Source organism: Corvus brachyrhynchos, unplaced genomic scaffold, assembly GCF_000691975.1.
Source record: "Corvus brachyrhynchos isolate BGI_N302 unplaced genomic scaffold, ASM69197v1 scaffold324, whole genome shotgun sequence".
Taxonomy (NCBI): domain Eukaryota; kingdom Metazoa; phylum Chordata; class Aves; order Passeriformes; family Corvidae; genus Corvus; species Corvus brachyrhynchos.
The window spans coordinates 11,264-26,876 of NW_008246067.1; positions in this window are offsets into that span (position 1 = coordinate 11,264).

Below are 15,613 nucleotides of genomic sequence, written 5' to 3' on the forward strand. Positions count from 1 at the left end.
AATGGTGAAGGTCCACAATAAGCATTTCTTGCACTGCACAACTTTTTTTTGTACTGCAAGTACTGAATAGGAACCTCATTAGATTTGCCCAGTGATTCTGACTTTTCTTAGATGCAGTGAGACACTGAGTTAATATGATAGATTTTACTGTTAATTACAGTTGTGGCCATGGTAGAAAATAGCTTGGAAGCTGTGAGTATAAAAGGTTTTTAAACCTAGACATAAAGCTCGTATGACAAAAGTATAAATGGAATTTGTATTGCCAGATGTGCATAGAGCTGCTATTATTTGTTCTTCTACATTTCTCCTGCTGTAACAACTTCTGCCTTAGTGCCAGTAAAAAGTGAGTCAGTTAATGATGATTTAAGAAGGTGACTGGCAAAGTTAGCAATTTCTTTAATCTTGTTTTTACACTAATGATTGAAAAGTGCATACTGGTTTATAAGAATGCTGTATATTGCTGCATTTTCCCAGTTCAAAGGTTTAAGAGTAGGCTGTGCCCAGTCTGTATTATAAATGTTATTCCCACATAGAGCAGGTACCTTCTTGACCTTTCCCAGTCAGTTCCCTGTTGAGAGGGTCCATATATGATTTAGGTGCTCATACAGAACTTCTGAGTCATTCACTAGCTGACCTGTGCAAAGATCTTAATCTCAAGAACTGAAATACTGTCTCTTGATTCAAGCCCTCTGTCAACAAATACGATTGGTTTTCCTAAGACCTTCCCAGATTGCGCTGTTTATCAAAAATTAAAACCAAACTGCTTGCTTCAAGGTAGTGAGTGGATGTCCTGCACAATGTCGGTGTCTGGTCAATGCAAGACATCTTTTTTACAGGTAAGTGTAACAACAAATACTGAGCAAAATTCTTCTGCCACAGACTTCTGTCATGTGTCCTTTAATTGCCTCCCCACACAGGCTAAATAAGCATAGTGCCTTTAATTTCTCTGCTTTCTTCTTATGATTGATGACAAACTTCTAATGAATTGATTGTCAGAGGCCTCCCTACCAGTCAAGAAATACGATCTTCACCACAGGCATCCCTCTACAGTGACTTAGTCTTAGCCTTTACCTATTATTAATGAAGAATACTATCATAAGTAATAATAACAATACAGTGATAATGACAGGGCTGATAATGATGATAATAATTATAGAAAGAGCAGTAACAACAACTAAAAACTGCAGTGAGTAATAAGGCACCAGATCTGAAATAACATTACTGCCAAACCTGCAATATTTTCTTGAAAGAAGAAAATACTCAGTTGGAGCTATGCAAAGGTTAGAAAAAAACTTGCCATTTCCTGAAAATGAGAATTTATTGAATTCAACCTATCTGGAAGAAGAAATGGTCAACTTAAGAGTATATTTATGAACCACTTAAATCTTTGTTTAATAGGAAAATTACTCAGTGTCTCTGTGTTACCATGCAGTAGGGTGGGTTGTACCAGAGGTGAGACCATGGTACCATCATTGCATGGAATGGTCATTATCAGCTGAACACAGATGGTCAAACGTAGATCCTTGTTGTCAACCTGAGCAGGTGCAAGGCCAAGCACAAATTACGACAGGTCTGATACAAAACTTAGGGAGGTTATTTCAAAGCAGAAGTGGGAAGTTTCATGTATCTCTACTCTGAATATTAACAAATATAAACACAGTGGTACATCTTTATTATGGCGGAAGGTTTCCCCTTCACATACATGTTACACTATCCATTTAATGATTATTTGAGGTGGATAGGGAAAAACTGGATTAGATTAGATAGGCTAGTTAAATTGGGGCTATCGCAAGGTCCTTGCAGGTTACAGGAGATGGCAAGCAGACAAAATTAATTCTTCTTGATTTACAAATAGGACTTTATTGCAGTCAGGATATAGAGGTTGTAAACATACATATGGAACGAAACATAAATTAATTTGGCAAGCCATGAAGGTGTGCTGACACAGACTTTAGTGTAGGCCCTACAAATTTGCCTGGGACCTCCTGTGCTTACTTGAGTGGGTAACACACCCTGAAGTTAATGATGCAATGATTTCACTGCTATTGGTTCAAGTAACACAAAGCCTGTCAGTCAGCCAGGGCATGACAGGCTGTGGCTGGGGCACACTGCACCCCAGTGACACACAGCTAGTATAAAACCCTGGTTAGAAGATAGCAGCACTCAGAGAGGCCCAAAATCACACTGCATAAAAAACCTGTCACAACAGTACCAGAGACCATGGGAGGAAAAAGGTGACTGAGACTTATCACTTTTGCTGTCTCACTCTACTCAGATGTTTCACACACAGCCCGAAGTTAAGGTAAGTTTAACAAAGCCCAGAACAACTATGAAAATGTAAAATCAACTAAGAATTAAAGGCTCTGGTACATGATGTGAAATATTCTCACTGAAAGCTGATGCAATTTTCTCAAAATTTGTGTGTGTATGTATCATTTCTTTTCTGCCTTTTTTTCCTTTTCAACGTTGCAATTGAGCAAAGAGTACAGTGTGAAAAAGCAAAAAGTTATTGAACATAGCAAAGCACTGTTGGTTTACGTTTGGAAACTCTGTGTACACAAAGTATGTTGCAGCCTCACTCATGCTGTTCTCCCTGCACCACCTCTTCTCTTTCTTTCTTACGCTTTCACAAGTTGTTTTTCTGCCTACATCAGTTGTCTTGTTTTTAGCCTTAATATATATTTGCTGAAGTCTGGACAGTCCTAGTACACTTGCACATGGTAAACATGGCATTTCACAATTCTCTCTGTGACTGGATACAGAAAACATGATATTTCCTGAAAAGTCAGTTTCACTAAACTAAACTGTGTGGGCTACTAAAAAAACTTAGATGGAAGGGCCCTCAGAACTGTAGGTCATACTGAAAGCTTTATCCTCTGCTTGCAGTTGGTGGAAAGCGCCCTCCTTGCAAAATACTGGTTTTGTCCTTCTGCTGTGTAAAAAGGTATAAACCAGAAATATGCTAGCCAACATATTACTCTTCTGTGGGGGATTTGGCTTCTGTAAACATCTACAAGGTAACTGTGGATCAGGCATACATTAATAGTTTGCAAAACATTTATCATGTTTTTAACTGATGTGTTCTCATCAATGATTTGAAAGAGAGCTTTTGCAGATTGCCATGCTATTGTTTTCTGGGGCTTGTCATAAACATATTCTTTCTAGTCTCCTGAGTTTCTTTTTTTTTTTTTTTTTTTGTGTTCTCATCAATGATTTGAAAGAGAGCTTTTGCAGATTGCCATGCTATTGTTTTCTGGGGCTTGTCATAAACATATTCTTGATGTTTGCTCAAAGACACATCAGCCAAAACCTGCTGGATTAATCTGATGTGTAACTGAACCAGTGAGAAACCTCTGACAACTGCAGAATTTCAAGCTGGAAGAAAAGCTGGGCTAAGTGGTGCTTTGCAGTCCAGTGCAGGCTGGTGCTCCTTGGCATGCTGGCTGGGTGCCAGTGCAGTAAGACACCTTGCACCGTCATTGGTATGGGTCCTGCTTCATTCAGGCACCAAGAACTTTTTTCCTCCAGCTGCACGCAGAGCACAATGCAATTTAAAATCTTTTGTTACACATTATGCGTTCTTTTGTTTCTTTTCTTTTCCTACTGTTCTGCAAATACACAGCAATGCTGCTCTTCAAGGCCAAGGCTGATACAAAGAGCTGACTTTCTTCCCCCAAAAATGAACCTTGACATGTGAAAAATTCCTGTCCTTCCTTTTGTAAAGCAGGGATGGGCACATAATTGTTCGTAGATGAACTTTTGCTTCTTTAGTAGGGAATAATAACAAAAGCAGAACCGATACATCTTATTCTATCAGTCAGTAGTCACACTAGCATTAGTATCAGCTTAAGCAGTCTATATTTTACAGACTTAAGCACTGGGAATGTAGCAGCCTGCAAAAAAGGGAAACTGGAATATGGTCCAGCATATTTTTCTGACTTTACCTTTTCTAAAAAAGTAAAAATTTGCTGTGTTTCAATTAATTGTCCCCAGAGAATGTTCCTAAATAAAAGCTAACATTTTTGAATCAGCGGTTTAAACGCATAATAATGGGGAAATAAATAAGAATGAGATCATATGAGGTGTGTGTCCACATAAGGCACAGTCCATACTGAGCACAGCATTTGAAGAAGGAACACACTTGGATAGACAGTGCTTAACTGAAGCTGAAGGTTTCCTGGACCATGAATTTCTCCTCATTCCTCATATGTCCTTGTTCTTCTCCAGGCTGCCATGCTTTGTCTCGAAACCCTTTGGGGATTTCTTTCTGTATCGGAGGCGGGTGGACTGAGCATAGCAGAAGACCCACATCTGGGAGAAGCCCTCACACAAATGGATGCTTCTTACTCTTGCAATCTAACAGCAAGCAGTTATTTCTAACACACTGTATATAATAAACTTTTGTCAACTGTTTACAAGCTATGTGTTTTTGTGACTTCTGGACAGGAATCTGGCCATGGACTTCAGATGAAAAGACCCATTTCTGCCTGCTGAATCCACTTTACCCTGAGACTGAAGGTAGCCAGTCCAATAATCCCTGGTATATGTTATTTTAATTGGAGGAAGATCAAGCCTGAGGCACAGGATACATCTTCTAAGAGTGTCAATATAATTTCAGAATCCCAACCCATCCCTTTCCAAATTCCTTACAAGGACTTTCATGCATCTGTATTTTGACTAGAAGGTAGTAATTATTTAGGAGTACAGCAGCAACACAGCACTCAACAGATTAAACACCAAACAAAATCAAATAGTGCATATCCAGGCAAAATTTCTGGGAAGTATTCAGCTGTCAGGACTTTCACTTGTCCAGAATTTTCTGGGGAACCCAAATCAAGATCAATAGCTAAACTGATGAAAATTCCAGCGATAGTGCTCAGGACCATTTTGTAAAACTGAGTAAAATGCATAATTTCAAGATGAAATGTGAGGTTTTTTGAAAACCTCCGGACTATAGCTCGTCTTGGAGCAGAAGTTTTCTGTGTATCTCCAATAGTACAGCAGTAAGAACACAGCCATTCTGCTGAGTCCTGCAGATGCCAGGTGTAGGGTATGCCCAGCCACTGCCCTGGAGGGATGTCTGCTGAGATAAGGAGATTGGGCAATCTCCTAGCAGGACCTCCTCCCTGGGAAGGCAGCTACTTTCAGTTACGGTGAGAAGACAAACCCAGAATCCTCTGGGGGACTCTATGCAGATCCTTTGTAACCCATTGGCCCTTACCCTCTGATACCCACCCCCTGTATCCCTATAAAGCTAGCCCCCTGCCCCTGCGAGGGCAGAGTGTCGTTCGTCCCTGGTTCCCCTTCGCTGGAGTGTGGACCAATAAAGTCATTTCGTGTGGAACAGCTACATGAGCCTCTCATCTCTGTCCCTGGTCCGGCCTGGAGGCTGCCCTGCAGAGCTGAGATGAAATCACGAGCTGACAATCACTAAAGAGCTGACAGCTTCTGCAAGGGCCCTCCTAGGCAGCAGCTGAGGGAAGACACCGGGCCTCGGGAAGACGATCTCTTTTGGGACCATCTCTCTGGACCGGTCACAGCTTCCTTGGTCAGAGCTACTGCAGCTGTCATAGCCAGGTATGAGGGCTCAGGCTCTGAGGAGAAGGTCAGGTTGGGGGGCCTGCCTTGGGGTGACTTTATGATGTATATCCCACGTCACTGCCCTATGCCCAGAAATTAACTTTGTGCCTTTCTATGTCTCTAAACTGAGCCTAAGAGGGGGAAGGAAAAATTGAGCAAAACTTTTTCAAAGCAGTTTGCAGCTTGTTCAAGGTCACACAGAGATAGCAGGAGGGAGGAGGCACCCAGCTAGCTGCTTTCCAGTCAGCTTTTGGCCAGTTGTTCAGTTTGCTTTTTCTCTGGAGAGAGACAGAGTTGAACTTTGCTTTTCCTTCCCTGGAATTTCAGATTGTCTCCCTTTCCTACTGGGCTGCTTCAACCCAGAGCACATCAGGAGGACTTTCCACTGGGCACAGAGGGCCTGGCCCTGGGCCAAGCCCCAGCTCCGAGGAGACCAAAGGGAGGACTCTTAACACTTTTCCCAGGTTTTTTCTCCACAGCGAGAGATTTTATTAGCATTATTTTCCTTTTCTTGTGTGTTTGGTAAATAAATAGTTTTATCTCCTTCACTTTCCTTCGAGGAAATTTTTTTTTTCCCGAACCTGGTGGAGGAGGGGTGGTTGTGCCTTCTCTCAGAGGATATATTTCTAAATTTGGCCAAACCGGAACAGGGCCACTCACAGCTTCTCAGCCTGTTCCCTCCTGAAGTTCCAGCCAGATACAGAACAGCCTGATCAGTCCCAGCCTACAAAGCTGATCACAAACTACACAAATTACTATAAGAGATGAATTCTGGTACCACTTGGTGTGTGCTTGGACCTTTCTAAACATACAGCCACACACAGACCTCTTCCAAAGGCACTCATCATCAAGACACTGGTGATAAGGCATAGTAAGGGAAAAATAAGCATCAATTAAGAAAAGGGCAGTTGGAGCATCTTGAACCTGCCATGTTACCGGGAAGGTGATATATTTGCAGGTTAAGAACAGTTATTTTCCTCTCTGTTTAAAACAACTTATTCTGATACACAGGAGAGATGCCTCATTTTCTGTTTTCTATCTAAAAAGGAGGTAGGTCATTTCTACTTTGGTAATTTATTATTTGGCAATTTATTATTTGGCAATTTTATTTTCAAAAATAGTGACTAACTTCACCAAAAAAAAGCAGCATATTGGGCCTTAGATACAAAAACTAGAAGACCTTGGAAAAGAAAAAGGAAAGGAATATTTCTGTCTCCTTGTTGCCAACGTTCTTCTGGAGGGGACACTTAATGAGCGTAGGCAAGGATTTCCAACACTCTCCATTGTGCTGCTTTTGAGCCCAGTGTGTTGAAATGGTCTTGCCAGTGAGAACCAACTGTAGGATGGGTTTTAGCATTTATCTGGAAGAAAGTGCAGGTAAGAACAGTACCAATGTATGCTTTGAAGGCAGAATGGTTCTCACCCTTTTGTGGCATATCTGTTCCTGAGCTTTGCCTAGAGATGAAGTCCCTTCTGGACTATCAATAAAGGTATGCAGTGTACTACTTACAGTTATTCCAAAGGACTAATTTATGCTTCCAACAATATTGAGCCCAGTTTTGTTTCCTTGGAAATATAAGAAATTGTTAATAATATTCTGTAGTTGCCATTCTCATCTCCATCAAAATTTCTTTGCCAAACAAAACACAGCCTTGCAGAGCAAGAGAGTTAGTAATGTATGATAAATCTTTATTGAGAATCATACAACGCATTGCTTCTTTGAAGCTTTGGCCCTAGCCAAAGAACATACACCCGATTTTGGAAGACATAGTAAGAAAATCGCTGGTGATAAAGGTGAGATAATTTTTACAAAGTTCTATAAAAGCAAAAATGTACCTGGGAAGTAGGTAAGCAAAAGCTCCTAAGAGGCAGTTTTGTGGTTTTTTTTGTTGTTGTTGTTTTGTTTTGTTTAGTTTTGGTTTTGTTTTTGAAATTGTCACAACAGGAAAATGGATCCTTTCAACTTGGAAAAAAACAGGTCTTCCACATCTCATGTGGGAAAGTTTTTTGTGCTGTGTTTTAACTGCTGTTTTCATGACAATGACTTAAAGAATGGTAAGTATTCTTGCTCTGAAAACAAATTGTTTGCAGAATTAATACTTTTTTCCCAAAGCAAGTTGGTAGAACATAATAAACTGGGTTACGTGGTTTGAAGACTTACAGGCAAACTCCCTCACGCAGACATATTTATTTCACTGTAAGTTTTCAAAAGACTAGTTGATTTAGCTATGTGTCTAAGAAATGTCTGGGAAGTAGAGTATTTCAGTACCCATGCCAGGTGAAGAAAGGAAACCCAGACTACAGACAAGAAACTAGAAAAATACCAAATTTCAAGGACTGAGCAGGGAGTCAGAAGATTAGATTTTAAGCATCGCCTCACCTAGTGAGCCTTGATCATGGGTGAGAGCTCTGGCCACTTTTCTATAGCAATTAAAAAGTGACATAGGAAAGCAGAAGATGGTAGGAAGCTCACCACACAAAGAGATTGGAGCAACCTGTTCTCATTGCTTGGGAGCACTGCACCAACAGTGTTCAGGTTATGACGTGAGGGTGGACAACAGACCAACCTGCCTACATGTGACAGAGAGGTAGAGAGGCACTTAAAAAACCATTCTTCTGGTGGCCAAAATACTCTAATGAGGCAATCAGAACTTCCTGGTAACGGTGAAAATATGTCAAAGCCAACTTTGTGGGATACTGTGTCTTGGCAAGGAGCTTACAATGATTTTGCAGGGGGGGATTAGCAATATGCCTAGCTGCAGTAAATGATTATTTCATATGACCAAAGTGGTACATATGACAATGATTTTGGCAAATCAGACAATTGAAAGTATACATGTTCCATATGATTTTGCATAAGGAAATCATACAGGATTGTGACAATCATTTGGGGGTCAATATTTTTTTGCTGGGAAATATAAAATTTTTCCCAAATGTCTCTGTCAGTTTAGCTTATTGCTTAGCACTACACATTAATAAAACTCACACAAATGCATCAGCAGAGAAATACAGGTGAAGCCCTTAAAATACTGAAAAATTTCTTTCACTGAAAGGTCAGTATCTGTTGGAACCCTGAGCTCTGAGAATTTCTGCCTTTCAGTGCTGACGGACAGTGATCCTCAGAAGCACACTGCATTTGATCTGGGGCCTTGGGAAAGGCTTTGTAAATTGTGTGATAACACTGAGGTTGTTGCTGTGTAACTAAAAGTTATATCACATATATCACGTGAAATACGTAGAGATGTAGAAAAATCAGGTTTATGGGATATACGTAACAATATGGAGGATTTGGGGTGTGGGTTTGTTCTTCTTTTCTCCTTCTTCTTCACAAATCTGGGTATTCTGGTATTGGGTCAAAAAACCCACAGTGCGGATCATGAATAGTTAGTTATTGGATTATAAATAAAAATAAATTACTTGGCATTCCATAATTGGGTAATTTGGACCCTAAAAGACCTTGGAAGTTAGAACTCAGGGCCATTTTCACCTTGTTAACTTAGAGGCATACTGTGTGCAGCTGTATTATAGATAAGATATAGTAAACATCTAAGATCCGAAGACAAGCTCCTGGTCTCCTGTATTTTAATTTGAACTCTGAGTAAAAGAGCTCACAAAACAAAGGCAAAGAAGAAAACAAACGAAACAGAGAAAATTAATAACTGGTGCTCCCATGTGCCAGGACTCAGAGTTTGAATCTCCATGAAGAGAATGAGAAAAAAGAAGACAAAGCAGCTTCGAGCTAGAAAAGGAAGAAGAATATTCACCGGGGAAAAGGAAAAAGCAGCTCAGAAAATCCGACAAGCCGGTGAAAGGAAGCAGGACCAATGCTGCCGGTCAGCCATGCAAAAGGGGAACTGAGGAAGACTTCTGATGGCAAAGTCAGGTATGATTTATATGCTTCAGGGCTAATTAATTCATAATGGGAAATTTTACGTCAAAATTGCAGAGAGACGCATTTAATAAGTTAGAAACTATGGTAAAAGAACACCCTATAGCTGTCGCGAAAGAACAATTAAGAGACCTTGTATTTTGGATCAAGCAGCAATTTCCAAATTCTGATCCAGACTTGCTTTTTACACCGTATGTCTGGGACTCTATACATCTAAGACAATATAATGCAGCATCCCATGGAAATGGTCCAGCTGCAAAGCTTCTTCCCATTCGCAGAGTTGTATATGAAGTTATAGCAAGCAAAAATCAAATAGAACAGAAACCTGAGCTGATAGTGGCACCTCACAGCAGCAAAAATCTCCCGCAGCCTACACAAACTAAAAAGGATGGGGAGGAGGCCTCGCCTCCCTCTCAGGCGGAGGCAGCTAAAATTCAAGCAGACCAGAAGGAATCTGTAATAGATCCCTAGCCAGCTGAGAGGTGTGCCGGTGTGGCAGGCACGATAAAAGAGAAACAACCAACCTCTGAGGAATGGAGGGAAGTGGTGGGTTCGTCCCTGGTCGGTTCACGAACCGTGGCACGGACCAACCCAGGACTGGAGCAGCCAGTCAAGCGAGGGGAGTGTGGGTTTGTCCCCAGCTGGTCCGCAAACTGCGGAGCAGACCGATCTGGGGCGGGAGGTAATAGAACAACAGGAGCTGCCCCAGGCAAGTGAATGAGAAGCAGGGCATGATATTGGAACAGAAATAACGAGCTGTAACTCCCTACTTCCCGTTGCTGCGGCACGAGGTCCTTCTCGGTCACCTGCTTTTGTGCAGGGTCCTGCAGGGTCCCTCACCATGGCGGCAAGCCCTGTGGCTGCCTGGTTGAGTCCTGGCATGGTTCAGACTAATGGACTTCCTGGGGATTTGCTCCGAGACTGCTGCAGCTCCAAGACAGTGTACAGGATTTTGTGTTTTTGCAAAATGGCGGCACGCAATTCACCTCTGCTGTACAGCAAAATGGCGCGTGGAGCCCACCTCTGCCATACAGGAAGATGGTGGCACTCGGCATACTTCTGCCGTACAAATTGGTGGTGCCCTAGTCACTTCCATAAACAATGCCTACGTACTTCTGCCTCTGCCATCTTGTAACCAACAAGTTGTTTGTCCTCCAGCTGCAGCGTCACCTGTGGCTGCTTCTATTATTGCACCTTTAAATATATATAATAGACAGACACAAAGACAACCAGATTTCTGCACAAGGGAAAACAGCATGAAGGCAGCTTTGAAGCCAGAGGGAAAACCATAAATGTACAAAATACAAATAATCTGCAGAATGTGAATAGAGAATTAGTCACATTTTCTCCTAATTCAGGAGTATTTTCAAACAATAATCCAAGCAATTCTTCAGAAGATATGCCTAACTTTACCAGCTGGGCAGAGATTAAAAGAAAGGCACTGAAGGAAGGAGATTTCGATATGGCAACAGAAATAATTGCAATGCCAATAAGATATGGTAAAAACAATGCAAATCCTAGATGGATTCCACTGACACATGATGTCATCAAAGACTTGAGACTAGCAATTAAAGACAGCGACTTAGGCTCTCCATATTTCAAACAGCTATTGAAAGGCATCTTCAATATCTACGATTTGGTGTCTTACAATTGTAAATACATAGCACCTATAGTCTTGACAGATTCACAATACATACTATGGGAAGTCAAATGGAGAAGAACTCTCACCAAGCTGATAGAGACTTCTGGAGGAGTAAATGCAGCTCTTACATTTGCAGAAATAGCAGGTGATGCACCCCATGATAAACCAGAAGATCAAGCAGATTTGCCTCAAGAAGTGATTTCAGACATCAAAGAAGCAGCTCGGAAGGCAATTCTGCAAATTCAACCTACTGGAATCCCAGAGGGCATTTATAGTAAAACAAGGAGTATCGGAATCACTTGCTTCTTTCATAGACCACCTTACTCAAGCAATAGAAAGACAATGCAGTGATGAAGTAGCACATCCCCATCTGCTTCGAAGTCTCACCTTTGCTAATGCAAATGAAGAATGCAAGTGCCTTACCAGATCCTCAGCCAACCTTGCCTCAAATGATAGAGGCCTGCTGCAAGATAGGCACTCCTCAACATATAGAAGTAGTACAAGCAAATGCCTAAGGGGAAAAATTTGGGAAAGTCCTTGAAGAAGCAGACCAAAGGCTTGCAAAAACTCTTGCTGCTCTCCATGTAATTCCTCATCAAGATGATTCTGCAGAAGTAATGGCAGCAGAACTCGCAAGGAGGCCATGTTTCAAGTGTGGAAAATTTGAACATATCAAAAGGTTTTGCCCAGTCTGCGGAAAATGCAAGAGCACCGAATCGCTGCCCAAGATGCAGAAAAGGGAGACACTTTGCCAATCAGTGTCGTTCCAAAGTGAATGTGGACAGAAGACCCCTACCAATTCCTGGAAACTCCAGAAGGAGTGCGGGACACCAAAGCGTGAAGACACAAATCATAGTGGTGACTCCTCAGCTTGAGATCCCTCAAGACACACGATATGTGGGGAACATCAATCAGACTCCCTACACAAGACCATCTGCCATTTCCCCAGTGACTCAGAACTGCTACCCCCAGGAGCACAATGCAAATTGCAGCTCCTGAATCAATATACTTCATGAATGATAGTCATGCAGTAATACCCACAGGAGTCACTGGAACTTCATGGAAAAGGTGAGATTTTTTGATTATAGGCAAAGACAAGAACAGCTCTTTAGGGCTGTTTATCCGTTATTTCAGCAAACCATAATGAAGAGTTAACAGGTTTGGCTCAGGCTTTGAAACCTCCACTGATTGTTCCAGAAAATATTCTGACAGCTAAAGCCATTGCTTTACCATCCAATGCAATAAAACAACAAGTCATGCCAATAGTGAATCAGCAGACACCACCTGAAAGTGGAGACATGGAGACTGACATTTTCTGGATAAAACAAATAAGCTGTGATCGACCACTAATAACTTGCAACGTGACATACAACAGCAAAACAACCGTAATAACAGGCATGTTGGACACTGGTGCAGACGTCACAGTCATCTCTCATAATTTGGTCCAGGGAGTGGAACTTGGTTACACCTTTGATCTCTCTCACAGGAATTAGAGGAACCATGATATGTCTGCAAAGCAAAAACCCACTCATTGTTACAGGGCCAGATGGAAAAGCAGCAATCATTTGTCCATTTGTCGTGCAAAAACCCATCACGGTATGGGGAAGAGATGTCCTGTCACAATGGGGAACAAAAATAGAAGTGGATTTTTAATGAGGATCACTGAGGCACTCACCACCCTAAAACTGACCTGGAAGACCGGGAACCCTGTTTGGGTGGACCAGTGGCCCCTGGAAGGAACAAAATTGAGTGCTCTCAAAAATTTAGTGAAGGAACAATTTCAGAAAGGCCACATTAAGCCAACAAATAGTCCCTGGAATTCTCCAGTGTTTGTTATTTGCAAGAAAACTTCCAATTCATGGAGATTGCTCCATGACCTCAGGAAAATCAGTGAGGTCATTGAGGAAATGGGACCACTTCAACTGGGACTTCCTTCTCCCTCAATGATCCCGAGAGAATGACCACTTGTAGTTATAGATCTGAAAGATTGTTTTTTTCAACATCCCACTTCATCCAAAAGACACCCTTCGATTTGTGCTCTCTGTCCCAAGCATCAACAGACAAGAACCTTTCCAAAGATATCATTGGGTGGTCCTTCCTCAAGGACTTAAAAACTCACCAACGATTTGTCAATGTTTTGTGGCTTGAGCCTTGTCTCCATCATGAAAGGAGCACCCTCGAGCTATGATTGTGCATTATATGGATGACTTGCTCGTTACATCACCAACACTCAGAGAAATGCACCAGGCTCATGACAGCGTGATTGCAGAAGTTCAAAAAGTGGGACTACATCCAAAATCAGGAAGTGTCTCCATGGAAATATTTAGGATGGACAATCACAGAGCAATCAGTCAAGCCACAGAAGATACAACTTAGAACCTGCATCAACAATCTGCAGGATCTAAAACAGCTCTTGGGAGCAATCAATTGGATCAGGCCGATTTCGGGGATCAGCAATGATGAACTTGAACCACTTTTCGAGAGGAGACTGCAACATTAAATCTCCCAGAACCCTTACAGCTGAGACTCAGAAAGCCCTTGAGAGAATCACTGAGGCCCTTCAGCAAAAACAGGCACACCGCTGTGTGACGTCACAGCCATTACTTCTTGCAGTATTGGGAGAAAAAATGCAATTGTATGGTCTCATGTTTCAATGGGATACCTCACAGAAAGATCCTTTGCTGGTAATCAAATTGGTATTCTTACCCTATAGATCTCCAAAAACAATTTTCACAACACTTGCAATGATAGCTCAGATCGTAATCAGAGCCAGATCAAGGTTGCTGTCAATGGCAGGCAAAGATTTTGCAATAATTTATCTGCCATTGAAAAAAAGAATATTTTGTTTGGGCATTGCAAAAATCAGAACACTTGCAAATTGCATTGCTAGATTATTCAGGTGCCTGTTCAATTCACTTTCCAAAGCATAAGCTGTTGCAGACAAAATTAAGTTTCAGGGAAAAACCCATGCTAAATGAAGTGCCTTTAGATACAGTAACATTATTCATGGATGGTTCAGGAAATCATATAAATCAGTGATAACATGGCAAAACCCAACAAAAACATGGGAATCAGACATTAAGATAGTAGAAGGTTCTCCTCAAATTGTGGAATTTGCAGCAGTAGTTAGAGCATTTCAATTATTTCAAGAACCTCTCAATCTGATAACAGTTTCAGCCTATGTAGCTGATGTGGTCAAAAGAATAGAAGGATCACTCTTAAAAAATGTTGATAATGATGAGCTGTATCATTATCTTGCATGAGTGCAGCAGGTTATACAAAACAGAAAAAACAAATACTTTATCTCTCACATCAGAGCACATTGTTCACTTCCAGGATTCTCGGTGGAAGGAAATGCAGAAGTAGATAAATTAACAATGCCCACTGCAAACACCCTGCCAAACATTTTTGAACAGGCAAAACTGAGTCACGCATTTTTTCATCAAAATGCGCAAGCACGTAGGTGAATGTTTCAGATTAGCAAAGATCAGGCAAAAGCAATCAAAAGTGCTTGTCCTGATTGTCAGCTCGTGCAACCTCCTGTTGCAGGAGCAGTCAATCCGAGAGGATTGCAGAGTCTGCAATTATGGCAAGCAGATATCACAAAATACCCATCTTTTGGGAAATTAAAAAATATCCATGTATCAGTAGACACCTTTTCAGGTGCAGTCTTTGCCTCCTTGCACACAGGAGAAACAGCGAGACATGCACGTCAGCATTTTCTGCAAGCATTGGCATTACTAGGTGTGCCTCAAGAAATAAAAACAGACAAGGGTCCAGCTTACATAGCAAAAGAACTACATAAATTATTAATGAATTGGGGTGTGCATTGCTCCTTTGGTATTCCTCATTCTCCTACAGGGTAAGCAATCATTGAAAGAACACACCGCACATTAAAATCCCTTTTGGACAAACAAAAAAGGAGGGAGGCAGAGGCTACACCGCAAATGTGCTTGAATAAAGCGCTGTACATTTTAGATTTTTTGAACAGCCCTTTTACAGAACCAAATCCACCAATAATCAGACATTTTTCCAACACCACACAAGCAAAGTTAAAGGAAACCCCTTTAGTTTTAATAAGAAGTCCACAGACAGGGAAAATTGAAGACCCTTTCCCACTAATAACCTGGGGCAAAGGGTATGCTTGTGTCTCTACAGGTGGTGGTCCAAAGTGGATTCCTTCAAAAAACATGAAGCCCTACAAACCACAGGAATACCAAGATGCCCCCGGAAGCAGAGAAGCAGACATGAACTGCCAAAAGACTGCAGCTGATGATAAACATCTTTTATCCCATATTTTATATGCAGAAGCTGTGAACTTTGGGTTTTGTACCGGTGTAACAGTGTAGGAATTGTTGATATCATAAAGCCTTGTTGACAAGTTGTCTTGGTTTGAAAGACAGGTGTCTAAGGAAGGCAGAAACCTCCCTTGGAATGGCAGATGCAACCCCCTTCCCTCCGAGTTATTATAATTTTGAAATCAAGGGGCTTTTAGGCAAAGA